The sequence below is a fragment of the Somniosus microcephalus genome, chromosome 8, assembly GCF_052327205.1.
Source record: "Somniosus microcephalus isolate GS21.2 chromosome 8, FLI_Smic_1.0, whole genome shotgun sequence".
NCBI classification, from domain to species: domain Eukaryota; kingdom Metazoa; phylum Chordata; class Chondrichthyes; order Squaliformes; family Somniosidae; genus Somniosus; species Somniosus microcephalus.
The window spans coordinates 66,136,929-66,150,452 of NC_140994.1; positions in this window are offsets into that span (position 1 = coordinate 66,136,929).

Consider the following 13,524-nt stretch of genomic DNA (forward strand, 5'->3'; position numbering starts at 1 on the left):
GATTTCAACAGAGCCGTGAGCGGGAGAGGCCGATGTAAACAGAGCCAAGAGCGGAAGAGGCTGATTTAAACAGAGCCGAGTGCGGGAGAGGCAGATTTAAACAGAGCCGAGAGCGGGAGAGGCAGATTTAAACAGAGTCGAGAGCGGGAGAGGCCGATTTAAACAGAGCCGAGAGCGGGAGAGGCCGCTTTAAACAGAGCCGAGAGCAGGAGAGGCAGATTTAAACAGAGTCGAGACCGGGAGAGGCCGATTTAAACAGAGCCGAGAGCGGGAGAGGCCGCTTTAAACAGAGCCGAGAGCAGGAGAGGCGGATTTAAACAGAGCCGTGAGCGGGAGAGGCTGATTTAAACAGTGCCGAGAGTGGGAGAGGCTGATTTAAACAGAGCCAAGCACGGGAGAGGCCGATTTAAACAGAGCTGAGAGCGGGAGAGGCTGATTTAAACAGAGCCGAGACCGGGAGAGGCTGATTTAAACGGACCTCCGAGAATGGGAGAGGCTGATTTAAACAGAACCGAGAGCGGGAGAGGCTGATTTAAACCGAGCCGAGAGCAGGAGAGGCTGATTTAAACCGAGCCGAGAGCAGGAGAGGCTGATTTAAACGGAGCCGAGAGCGGGAGAGGTTGATTTAAACATAGCCGAGAGCGGGAGAGGCTGATTTAAACAGAGCCGAGAGCGGGAGAGGCTGATTTAAACAGAGCCGAGAGCGGGAGAGGCTGATTTAAACAGAGCCGAGAGCGGGAGAGGCTGATTTAAACAGAGCCGATAGCGGGAGAGGCTGATTTAAACAGAGCTGAGGGCGGGAGAGGCCGATTTAAACAGAGCCGAGAGCGGGAGAGGCGGATTTAAACAGAGCCGAGAGCGGGAGAGGCTGATTTAAACAGAGCCTAGCGCGGGAGAGGCTGATTTAAACAGAGCCGAGAGCGGCAGAGGCTGATTTAAACAAAACCGAGAGCGGGAGAGGCTGATTTAAACAGAGCTGAGAGCGGGAGAGGATGATTTAAACAGAGCCGAGAGCGGGAGAGGCCGATTTAAACAGAACACCGAGAGCGGGAGAGGCTGATTTAAACAGAGCCGAGAGCGGGAGAGGCCGATTTAAACAGAACACCGAGAGCAGGAGAGGCTGATTTAAACAGAGCCGAGAGCGGGAGAGGCCGATTTAAACAGAACACCGAGAGCAGGAGAGGCTGATTTAAACAGAGCTGAAAGCGGGAGAGGCCGATTTAAACAGAGCCGTGAGCGGTAGAGGCTGATTTAAACAGAGCCGAGAGCGGGAGAGGCCGATTTAAACAGAGCCGATAGCGGGAGAGACTGATTTAAACAGAGCTGAGGGCGGGAGAGGCCGATTTAAACAGAGCCGAGAGCGGGAGAGGCGGATTTAAACAGAGCCGAGAGCGGGAGAGGCCGGTTTAAAAAGAGCCGAGAGCGGGAGAGGCTGATTTAAACAGAGCCTAGCGCGGGAGAGGCCGATTTAAACAGAGTCGAGAGCGGCAGAGGCTGATTTAAACAAAGCCGAGAGCAGGAGAGGCTGATTTAAACAGAGCGGAGAGCGAGAGAGGCCGATTTAAACAGAGCCGAGAGCGGGAGAGGCCGATTTAAACAGAACACCGAGAGCGGGAGAGGCTGATTTAAACAGAGCCGAGAGCGGGAGAGGCCGATTGAAACAGAACTCCGAGAGCGGGAGAGGCTGATTTAAACAGAGCCGAGAGCGGGAGAGGCCGATATAAACAGAGCTGAAAGCGGGAGAGGCTGATTTAAACAGAGCCGAGAGCGGGAGAGGCTGATTTAAACAGAGCCGAGCGCGGGAGAGGCTGATTTAAACAGAGCCGAGAGCGGGAGAGGCTGATTTAAACAGGGCACTGAGAGCGGGACAGGCTGATTTAAACGGAGCCGAGAGCGGGAGAGGCTGATTTAAACAGAGCACATAGAGCGGGAGAGGCTGATTTAAGCAGAGCCGAGAGCAGGAGAGGCTGATTTAAACAGAGCCGAGAGCAGGAGAGGCTGATTTAAACAGACCTCCGAGAATGGGAGAGGCTGATTTACACAGAACCGAGAGCGGGAGGGGCTGATTTAAACCGAGCCGAGAGCGGGAGAGGCTGATTTAAACGGAGCCGAGAGCGGGAGAGGTTGATTTAAACATAGCCGACAGCGGGAGAGGTTGAGTTAAATAGAGCCGAGAGCGGGAGAGGCTGATTTAAACAGAGCCGAGAGTGGGAGAGGCTGATTTAAACAGAGCCGAGAGAGGGAGAGGCTGATTTAAACAGAGCGGAGAGCGGGAGAGGCTGATTTAAACAGAGCCGACAGCAGGAGAGGCCGTTTAAACACAGCCGAGAGCGGAAGAGGCTGATTTAAACAAAGCCGAGAGTGGGAGAGGCTGATTTAAACAGAGCCGAGAGCGGGAGTGGCCGATTTAAACAGAGCCGAGAGCGGGAGAGGCTGATTTAAACAGAGCACCGAGAGCGGGAGAGGCCGATTTAAACAGAGCCGAGAGCGGGAGAGGCCGATTTAAACAGAGCCGAGAGCAGGAGAGGCTGATTTAAACAGAGCCGAGAGCGGGAGAGGCTGATTTAAACAGAGCCGAGAGCGGGAGAGGCTGATTTAAACAGAGCCGAGAGCGGGAGAGGCCGATTTAAACAGAGCTGAGAGCGGGAGAGGCTGATTTAAACAGAGCCGAGAGCAGGAGAGGCCGATTAAAACAGAACACCGAGAGCGGGAGAGGCTGATTGAAACAGAGCCGAGAGCGGGAGAGGCTGATACAAACAGACCCGAGAGCGGTCGAGGCTGATTTAAACAGAGCTGTGAGCGGGAGAGGCTGATTTAAACAGAGACGAGCGCGGGAGAGGCTGATTTAAACAGAGCCGAGAGCGGGAGAGGCTGATTTAAACAGAGCCGAGAGCGGCAGAGGCTGATTTAAACAAAGCCGAGAGCGGGAGAGGCCGATTTAAACAGAGCCGAGAGCGGGAGAGGCTGATTTAAACAGCTGAGAGCGGGAGAGGCCAATTTAAACAGAACACCGAGAGCGGGAGAGGCTGATTTAAACAGAGCCGAGAGCGGGAGAGGCTGATTTAAACGGAGCCGAGAGCGGGAGAGGTTGATTTAAACATAGCCGAGAGCGGGAGAGGTTGATTTAAACAGATCCGAGAGCGGGAGAGGCTGATTTAAACAGAGCTGAGAGTGGGAGAGGCTGATTTAAACAGAGCCGAGAGCGAGAGAGGCCGATTTAAACAGAGCCGAGAGCGGGAGAGGCTGATTTAAACAGAGCCGAGAGCGGAAGAGGCTGATTTAAACAAAGCCGAGAGCGGGAGAGGCTGATTTAAACAGAGCACCGAGAGCGGGAGAGGCCGATTTAAACAGAGCCGAGAGCGGGAGAGGCTGATTAAAACAGAGCCGAGAGCGGGAGAGGCAGATTTAAACAGAAAACCGAGAGTGGGAGAGGCTGATTTAAACAGAGCCGAGAGCGGGAGAGGCCGTTTTAAACAGAGCCGAGAGCGGGAGAGGCTGATTTAAACAGAGCCGAGAGCGGGAGAGGCTGATTTAAACAAAGCCGAGAGCGGGAGAGGCCGATTTAAACAGAGCCGAGAGCGGGAGAGGCTGATTGAAACAGCTGAGAGCGGGAGAGGCCAATTTGAACAGAACACCGAGAGCGGGAGAGGCTGATTTAAACAGAGCCGAGAGCGGGAGAGGCCGATTTAAACAGAACACCGAGAGCGGGAGAGGCTGATTTAAACAGAGCCGAGAGCGGGAGAGGCTGATTTAAACGGAGCCGAGAGCGGGAGAGGTTGATTTAAACATAGCCGAGAGCAGGAGAGGCGGATTTAAACATAGCCGAGAGCAGGAGAGGCGGATTTAAACATAGCTGAGAGCGGGAGAGGTTGATTTAAACAGAGCTGAGAGTGGGAGAGGCCGATTTAAACAGAGCCGAGAGTGGGAGAGGCTGATTTAAACAGAGCCGAGAGCGGGAGAGGCCGATTTAAACAGAGCCGACAGCGGGAGAGGCGGATTTAAACAGAGCCGAGAGCGGGAGAGGCTGATTTGATCAGAGCCGAGAGCGGGAGAGGCCGTTTAAACAGAGCCGAGAGCGGAAGAGGCTGATTTAAACAAAGCCGAGAGCTGGAGAGACCGATTTAAACAGAGCCGAGAGCGGGAGAGGCTGATTTAAACAGAGCACCGAGCGGGAGAGGCCGATTTAAACAGAGCCGAGAGCGGGAGAGGCTGATTTAAACAGAGCCGAGAGCGGGAGAGGCAGATTTAAACAGAAAACCGAGAGCGGGAGAGGCTGATTTAAACAGAGCCGAGAGCGGGAGAGGCCGATATAAACAGAGCTGAAAGCGGGAGAGGCCGATTTAAACAGAGCCGGAAGCGGTAGAGGCTGATTTAAACAGATCCGAGAGCGGTAGAGGCTGATTTAAACAGATCCGAGAGCGGCAGAGGCTGATTTAAACAGAGCCGTGAGCGGGAGAGGCTGATTTAAACAGAGACGAGCGCGGGAAAGGCTGATTTAAACAGAGCCGAGAGCGGGAGAGGCTGATTTAAACAGAGCCGAGAGCGGGAGAGGCCGATTTAAACAGAGCCGAGAGCGGGAGAGGCCGATTTAAACAGAACACCGAGAGCGGGAGAGGCTGATTTCAACAGAGCCGAGAGCGGGAGAGGCCGATTTAAACAGAGCTGAAAGCGGGAGAGGCTGATTTAAACAGAGCCGTGAGCGGGAGAGGCTGATTTAAACAGAGACGAGCGCGGGAGAGGCTGATTTAAACAGAGCCGAGAGCGGGAGAGGCCGATTTAAACAGAGCCTAGAGCGGGAGAGGCTGATGTAAACAGAGCCGAGAGCGGGAGAGGCTGATTTAAACAGAGCCGAGAGCAGGAGAGGCTGATTTAAACAGAGCCGAGAGCGGGAGAGGCTGATTTAAACAGAGCCGAGAGCGGGAGAGGCTGATTTAAACAGAGCCGTGAGCGGGAGAGGCTGATTTAAACAGAGCCAAGCGCGGGGGAGGCTGATTTAAACAGAGCCGAGAGCGGGAGAGGCTGATTTAAACAGAGCCGAGAGCGGGAGAGGCTGATTTCAACAGAGCCAAGAGCGGGAGAGGCCGACTTAAACAGAGCCGAGAGCGGAAGAGGCTGATTTAAACAGAGCCGAGAGCGGGAGAGGCCGATTTAAACAGAGCTGAGAGCGGGAGAGGCTGATTTCAACAGAGCCAAGAGCGGGAGAGGCCGACTTAAACAGAGCCGAGAGCGGAAGAGGCTGATTTAAACAGAGCCGAGCACGGGAGAGGCCGATTTAAACAGAGCTGAGAGCGGGAGAGGCTGATTTAAACAGAGCCGAGAGCAGGAGAGGCTGATTTAAACAGAGCCGAGAGCGGGAGAGGCTGATTCAAGCAGACCTCCGAGAATGGGGGAGGCTGATTTAAACCGAGCCGAGAGCGGGAGAGGCTGATTTAAACAGAGCCGAGAGCGGGAGAGGCTGATTTAAACAGAGCCGAGAGCAGGAGAGGCTGATTTAAACAGTGCCGAGAGTGGGAGAGGCTGATTAAAACAGAGCCAAGCACGGGAGAGGCCGATTTAAACAGAGCTGAGAGCGGGAGAGGCTGATTTAAACAGAGCCGAGAGCGGGAGAGGCTGATTTAAACAGAGCCGAGAGCGGGAGAGGCTGATTTAAACAGAGCCGATAGCGGGAGAGGCTGATTTAAACAGAGCTGAGGGCGGGAGAGGCCGATTTAAACAGAGCCTAGCGCGGGAGAGGCCGATTTAAACAGAGCCGAGAGCGGCAGAGGCTGATTTAAACAAAGCCGAGAGCGGGAGAGGCTGATTTAAACAGAGCTGAGAGCGGGAGAGGATGATTTTAACAGAGCCGAGAGCGGGAGAGGCCGATTTAAACAGAACACCGAGAGCGGGAGAGGCTGATTTAAACAGAGCCGAGAGCGGGAGAGGCCTATTTAAACAGAACACCGAGAGCAGGAGAGGCTGATTTAAACAGAGCCGAGAGCGGGAGAGGCCGATATAAACAGAGCTGAAAGCGGGAGAGGCCGATTTAAACAGAGCCGAGAGCGGGAGAGGCGGATTTAAACAGAGCCGAGAGCGGGAGAGGCCGATTTAAACAGAGCCGAGAGCGGCAGAGGCTGATTTAAACAAAGCCGAGAGCGGGAGAGGCTGATTTAAACAGAGCGGAGAGCGGGAGAGGCCGATTTAAACAGAGCCGAGAGCGGGAGAGGCCGATTTAAACAGAACACCGAGAGCAGGAGAGGCTGATTTAAACAGAGCCGAGAGCGGGAGAGGCCGATTTAAACAGAACACCGAGAGCGGGAGAGGCTGATTTAAACAGAGCCGAGAGCGGGACAGGCCGATATAAACAGAGCTGAAAGCGGGAGAGGCTGATTTAAACAGAGCCGTGAGCGGGAGAGGCTGATTTAAACAGAGCCGAGCGCGGGAGAGGCTGATTTAAACAGAGCCGAGAGCGGGAGAGGCTGATTTAAACAGGGCACTGAGAGCGGGACAGGCTGATTTAAACGGAGCCGAGAGCGGGAGAGGCTGATTTAAACAGAGCACATAGAGCGGGAGAGGCTGATTTAAACAGAGCCGAGAGCGGGAGAGGTTGATTTAAACAGAGCCGAGAGCAGGAGAGGCTGATTTAAACAGAGCCGAGAGCGGGAGAGGCCGATTTAAACAGAGCCGAGAGCGGGAGAGGCTGATTTAAACAGAGCCGAGAGCGGGAGAGGCTGATTTAAACAGAGCCGAGCGCGGGAGAGGCCGATTTAAACAGAACACCGAGAGCGGGAGAGGCTGATTTAAACAGAGCTGAAAGCGGGAGAGGCTGATTTAAACAGAGCCGTGAGCGGGAGAGGCTGATTTAAACAGATCCGAGAGCGGTAGAGGCTGATTTAAACAGAGCCATGAGCGGGAGAGGCTGATTTAAACAGAGCCGAGCGCGGGAGAGGCTGATTTAAACAGAGCCGAGAGCGGGAGAGGCTGATTTAAACAGAGCACTGAGAGCGGGAGAGGCTGATTTAAACAGAGCCGAGAGCGGGAGAGGCTGTTTTAAACAGAGCCGAGAGCGGGAGAGGCTGATTTAAACAGTGCCGAGAGTGGGAGAGGCTGATTAAAACAGAGCCAAGCACGGGAGAGGCCGATTTAAACAGAGCTGAGAGCGGGAGAGGCTGATTTAAACAGAGCCGAGAGCGGGAGAGGCTGATTTAAACAGAGCCGAGAGCGGGAGAGGCTGATTTAAACAGAGCCGATAGCGGGAGAGGCTGATTTAAACAGAGCTGAGAGCGGGAGAGGCGGATTTAAACAAAGCCGAGAGCGGGAGAGGCGGATTTAAACAGAGCCGAGAGCGGGAGAGGCTGATTTAAACAGAGCCTCGCGCGGGAGAGGCCGATTTAAACAGAGCCGAGAGCGGCAGAGGCTGATTTAAACAAAGCCGAGAGCGGGAGAGGCTGATTTAAACAGAGCTGAGAGCGGGAGAGGATGATTTTAACAGAGCCGAGAGCGGGAGAGGCCGATTTAAACAGAACACCGAGAGCGGGAGAGGCTGATTTAAACAGAGCCGAGAGCGGGAGAGGCCTATTTAAACAGAACACCGAGAGCAGGAGAGGCTGATTTAAACAGAGCCGAGAGCGGGAGAGGCCGATATAAACAGAGCTGAAAGCGGGAGAGGCCGATTTAAACAGAGCCGAGAGCGGGAGAGGCGGATTTAAACAGAGCCGAGAGCGGGAGAGGCCGATTTAAAAAGAGCCGAGAGCGGGAGAGGCTGATTTAAACAGAGCCTAGCGCGGGAGAGGCCGATTTAAACAGAGCCGAGAGCGGCAGAGGCTGATTTAAACAAAGCCGAGAGCGGGAGAGGCTGATTTAAACAGAGCGGAGAGCGGGAGAGGCCGATTTAAACAGAGCCGAGAGCGGGAGAGGCCGATTTAAACAGAACACCGAGAGCGGGAGAGGCTGATTTAAAGATGCCTTTATCGCAGGCTTTAGCTCTAATTATATCCGGCAGAGACTGCTAGAGAAAACGGGCCTCGATCTGACACAGGCTGTGGACACAGCGCGATCGTTGGATGTGGCTCAGAAGAACTCTGACTGCTACTCGGCAGGTCGCGCGGCCCACGCCTCCTCTGTTTCCCAGCCCGGTAGCCCAACACCGTCGGGGCCCTGCTCTCCCCCCAGAAGCCCTACGACCGCCGCGACGCATCGGGGCCCCAAATGCTACTTCTGCGGGCAGCCGAAGCACACCAGGAACCTGTGCCCAGCGAAAGGCACCACCTGCTTTAAGTGCGGTAAGAAGGGGCACTTTGGGAAGGTGTGCAGAGGGAACCCCGCAGGCATAACCGCCACCGCCGCATGCGCGCCGTGCGAGCGGCCATCTTGGACGCCATCTTGTCCGACCTCATGGGGTCCACCATCTCGCGAGCAGACAGCGTGGACGCCATCTTACCCGGCCTCGTGTGGCCCACCATCTTGTCCCGATCAGGGCCCTACAGTGGCGTCGATCACAGTGGACCAGTCCAGACCGCACCCACTATCCAAATCGATGGTGGACATTGAGGTAAACGGGTGCAAGGTTAAATGTTTAATTGACAGCAGGAGCACAGAGAGCTTCATTCACCCTGATCTGGTACAATGACTCTCTCTAACTATAGTCCCTACTCAGGGCAGGATCTCTATGGCCAACAAAACCCAGATATCGACTATTGCGGGTTACTGCGCGGTACGATTGTCCGTTAAAGACACTGGCCTAGAAATTCATTATAGCCACTTTTGGGGCGGTGAAGTCGGGCGGCCGCTAAAGTTTGCGCCCGGTGCAAAGTCGAGGCCACTTCGCCGATATTCAGTAGCTTCGCCCTAAGAGTTTGCTCGAGCGCTAAAACTGGCGATGCACGACTATCTTTAGGCGCTAAGCCGGCGGTGATGAGCGATACCGCCGAGGCCGGGCGCAGCGCAGGTGCGGTCATTTCTTGATCGGCGCCAGGGTGTCTGCTGTCAGCCAGCTCTTAAGGGGGAAGGGTCGAGTTGGTCTGCTGCCACGCCCTGGACACTGCAGCCCTCCAGCTAGGCCTGAACACTGCTGCTGGACCCAAATAGCGCCTGAAAGGATGGAGAAGGCCCGTGAACGAGCGCAGCGCTTCTCAGAGCATGATCTGAGGGTGCTGGTTGGCGCGGTGGAGAAGAGACGCCATATCTTGTTTCCGGACAATGGGAAGAAGCTGGCAGCCCGCATCTACCGGAAAGCCTGGAGGCATGTCGCCACCAGGGTGACATCCAACAGTGATGTCCCCAGGAGCTCTGTACAATGCCGCAAAAAGCTAAATGACCTCGCCAGGATTGTCAGGGTGAGTACCCTTTCCAGTGTCCTCCTCATCCTTGCATGTGCACCTCACATTATGGGCAAAGGGACCTGAAAGCCCTAATGGCCAGCCCTCATGCAGCAGCTATGGGACAGTCATGAACATCAATTGCACATTCTGCACTTAACACACTGGCCAAGCTATTCGACCATGGGAGGCAGTGCACACAAGATCAGGGCTACACACTGGCCAGGCTATTCAACCATGGGAGGCAGTGCACACAAGATCAGGGCTACACACTGGCCAGGCTATTCCACCATGGGAGGCAGTGCACACAAGATCAGGGCTACACACTGTACTTAGAGGCCGTCCTTTCTCTTGCAGGCCAAGCTGGCCAATAATAAGAGGAGCCGGACTGAGACCGGGGGAGGCAGACCCCAGATCCAGCAGCTCACCGAGCTGCAACAGCACGTGGAGCGCATCATGGGTGCCCGGGTGATTGGCCCCGTTGCATCTGGAGATGCCGACCCTGTTCTGGGCACCAATGGTAAGGACATCACCTTTTGAACCTCTCTCGTCCCACTTGTGCATCAGATCTACATCCTTTGCCACTGTCCGACCAATGCGCTGAATGCCACCACTCATGCATCCCTCGCTGACGCCCTCTCCTCACTCTAAAGCTACTCTTGTGCCTTCCTGCTTTCAGATGGTGAGGAGGAGGTCCCTGAAGTTGCCAGTGACAGCCCCTCAGAAGAGGAGGAGGAGGAAGAGGAAGGCGGCCCATCAGGGGAACCCTCAGCCGCGGCAAGCCATGCCAATGTAGGGGACACGTCTTCCCTGGAGGGGAGCCTGGGGGAAGTGTCGGAGGGGAGTGTAGCTCCTGGGACCAGCGGCCTGCAGCAACGCGGGAGTGGGGTGGAAGCTCAGCGGCCTTCTCCCCAGAGGGGGGAAGGGTCGGAGGGGAGTCCAAATGCTGGGCCCAGCGGCGTCCAGCAACGCAGGAAGGGTCGGGCAGCTTGGCGGCCTTCTCCCCAGAGGGAGAGTCCGGCCTCCAGTCCGGAGACGGTCACCGCCGAGGAGCTGCGCCTCCTCGAGGACATGTCCGCGGACTCGGAGCGCCGGCACACGGAGCTCATGGGGGTAGTGGCACGGATGCCTGAGGCCATCGAGTCCCTGTCTCGGAGTGTGACCGAATTCGGGGCCTCACAGGCCACGAGTTTGGCGGAATTCGGGGCAGATCAGGCAGCGAGTCGAGCGGAATTCGGGGCAGCTCAGGCAGCGAGTGGCCAGGTGATCAGTGGTGCCGTGCAGTCACTGGCTGCTCTGATGCGGTCACAGAACAGGGCAACACGGGCACTCACTGCTGCCACACTCGCTGCGTCAGCCAGGCATCGCCAGGGCACCCGCCGCGCTGCAGCAGCACAGCGGTCTGTCCCTCGGCAGATTGCTGCGCATGCTGCAGTGCTGGCCCGGGCGAGTGCCAGTGTCTCAGGCAACCAGCGAGCGCCTGCCATCCGCCAGCTTGCCCCCATTCCTCCAGCCGCCACTGCCACTCCCCCAGTGGAGCTGCCACGAGCTGCTGCAGCGACTGATGCTGCCCAGCCACAGCTGCAGCATTCACCAGCCGGCCCCTCGAGGGCCAGACCTCGTCTAGGCCGACCCCCAAGGGCATCTGCCGTCACGACATGTGCCCCTCAGGAGCTTTCCCCCAGCCTTGCAGCAGCCACTGGCCTCACTTTGAGGAGGAGCAGCAGGGCGTGCAGGGGCCGCCAAAGTTTGCAGAAGGCATCGCCCTCGCGGGCCACAAAGTAGAGGGTGTGGCCAAATGTTTTGTTTTTTGGAATGGGTGTTTTGTGAAGGCCGAGGATGAAGGCCATTTTTGTTTACATCTTTTGTTAATCCTCCCCAGGTTGTGGGAGTGAGTCATGTGTGTGAGTGTTTTTTGGGGGTTTCGTCTGTTTTTGGTTTTCATGTGGGAAGGGCCCTGAGTTTGTACAATAAACCATTTTATTTATTCAGATTGTCCATGTTTGATCTTTGAAGTGTTTGTTGCCTTAACCGGCTGAGGGCTTGCGGAGTGGCTGCAATCATGTTCTTTCATTGGCACAAGCCATTCCCTGACAGGGGGCCTAGAAGTGACGTTCAATAAGCCGCCGACGGGCGGCCCTTGGACCCTCTGCCTCCCTCCTGGGCTGGTACTCCTCCTCCTCCTCCTCCTCCTGAGGTGGTGGTCCAACGTGAGGTGGCAGTGCCTGAGTCCTGCGGATAGCCAGGTTGTGCAGCATGCAGCAAACGACGACGAATTGGGAGACTCGCTCCTGCAAATACTGGAGGGCTCCACCGGAGCGATCCAGACAGCGGAACCGTTGCTTCAGGACGCCGATTGTTTGTTCGATGATGTTCCTGGTCGCTTGATGGCTCTCGTTGTATGCCTCTTCAGCAGGGATCCTGGGCGCGCGGAGCGGGGTCATGAGCCAGGTACACAAAGGATAGCCTTTGTCCCCGATAAGCCATCCCCTTGGGTGAGGCTGTGCCTGGAACATGTCAGCCACAGTTGTCTGTCGCAGGACAAAGGCATCGTGGCTGCTGCCTGGAAAGCGGGCATTGACAGCTAGGATGCGCTGCCTATGGTCACACACCAGCTGTGCGTTGAGGGAATGGTAGCCCTTCCGGTTGCGGTAATCCTCGGCATGCTCCAGAGGTGCCCGCAAAGCCACATGCGTGCAGTCAATGGCACCCTGCACCATGGGGAAGCCCGCTATTCTTGCAAATCCCACTGCACGCTGCTGCTGCTTGTCCAGGGTCATGGGGAAGGAGATGAATTGACGTCTCCTTCTGAAAAGGGCATTGGTCACCTGGTGGATGCAGCAATGCACGGCGAACTGGGAGATGTTAGCGATGTCCCCAGCAGCGGATTGGAAGGAGCCGGTGGCATAGAAGTTCAGAGTCACCGTCACCTTCACTGCCACCGACAGAGACGTCCTGCGCCTCAGCTGTGGACGCAGATCTCTGTGAAGCAGCTGGCAGATCTCTGCAACCACCTCCCTTCTGAATCGCAGCCTCCTAACACACTGCGCGGCAGACATGTTGAGATAGTAGAACTGCTGGCGGTATTCCGAGTGGGTAAGGCCTCCGTTGCCGACGCCTGTTGCCCCCTCTGCGTCTAGCCAGGGCTGCCACTCTCTCACGGCGTCTGTAAGCCCTTCGGACATAACGCTGAAACTCAGCGTTGGCACCCAATGCAGCCCCCATAATATGCTGGCAAACACTGAGATCTCAATGAAGGCAAAGAGAATTGCAAAGCTCTGGCCTGAAGCCAAAAATACCTGTCCTAGTGTTGGCCCAAAGCAGTAAGCTCTCTTCCTTGGTCTCTCTCCAAAAATCCGTTGCACAAGAGTGAGTGCTGCAAAATGGCTGCCCTTTATAGTGCAGGGTAAGTGCCCTTTAATTTGCGCTCCCTGCGGCCCGCCTCGGCTGTGTACCGTTCCACTTCACAGTCGTTCGGGCCGCCAGGCGCACAATGGGGCGGCGTGAGTGAAGTTCCGGTTCCGGGCGCACAAAGGGCGTTGCACGACGAAATGACGTCATGATCTGCGCGCGCAGATGAGCGCGCGCAATGACTTTGCGCCGGCGCTAAATGTCTACTGAAGTTGGGGCGAGGCGCAGATCGCGCTGCGCCCGGGCGCTAAGCGCCTAGCGCTCGAGATCTACTCCTCCTAAGGCGCTAACGGCTGGCGCAGCCAACTGAATTTCTAGGCCACTGTATATAATAATTTTAAACTGTTAATTATGAAAGATTTATGTGTGAGCGTGATCTTGGGCCTGGATTTTCAGTGCCACCACCAAAGCATCACGCTCAATTTCGGTGGGACCCAGCCGCCCCTCACAGTGTGCGGTCTGGCTACCCTGAAGGTAAAGCCGCCTTCGCTATTCGCGAACCTTACCCCTAACTGCCGGCCAATAGCGACCAAAAGCAGGAGGTACAGCTGGGAGGACAGGCGGTTTATCGCGACCGAGGTAGACAGGCTCCTGAAGGAGCGCATTATTGAACGCAGCAACAGCCCGTGGCGCGCCCAAGTGGTGGTGGTGAGGGGTAGCGAGAAGAAGCGGATGGTGATTGACTATAGTCAAACAGTCAACATCTATACCCAACTAGACGCCTACCCGCTACCCCGCATATCCGAGATGGTGAACCAAATCGCCCAATACCGGGTGTTCTCCACCATCGACCTCAAGTCAGCGTACCACCAGCTCCCTA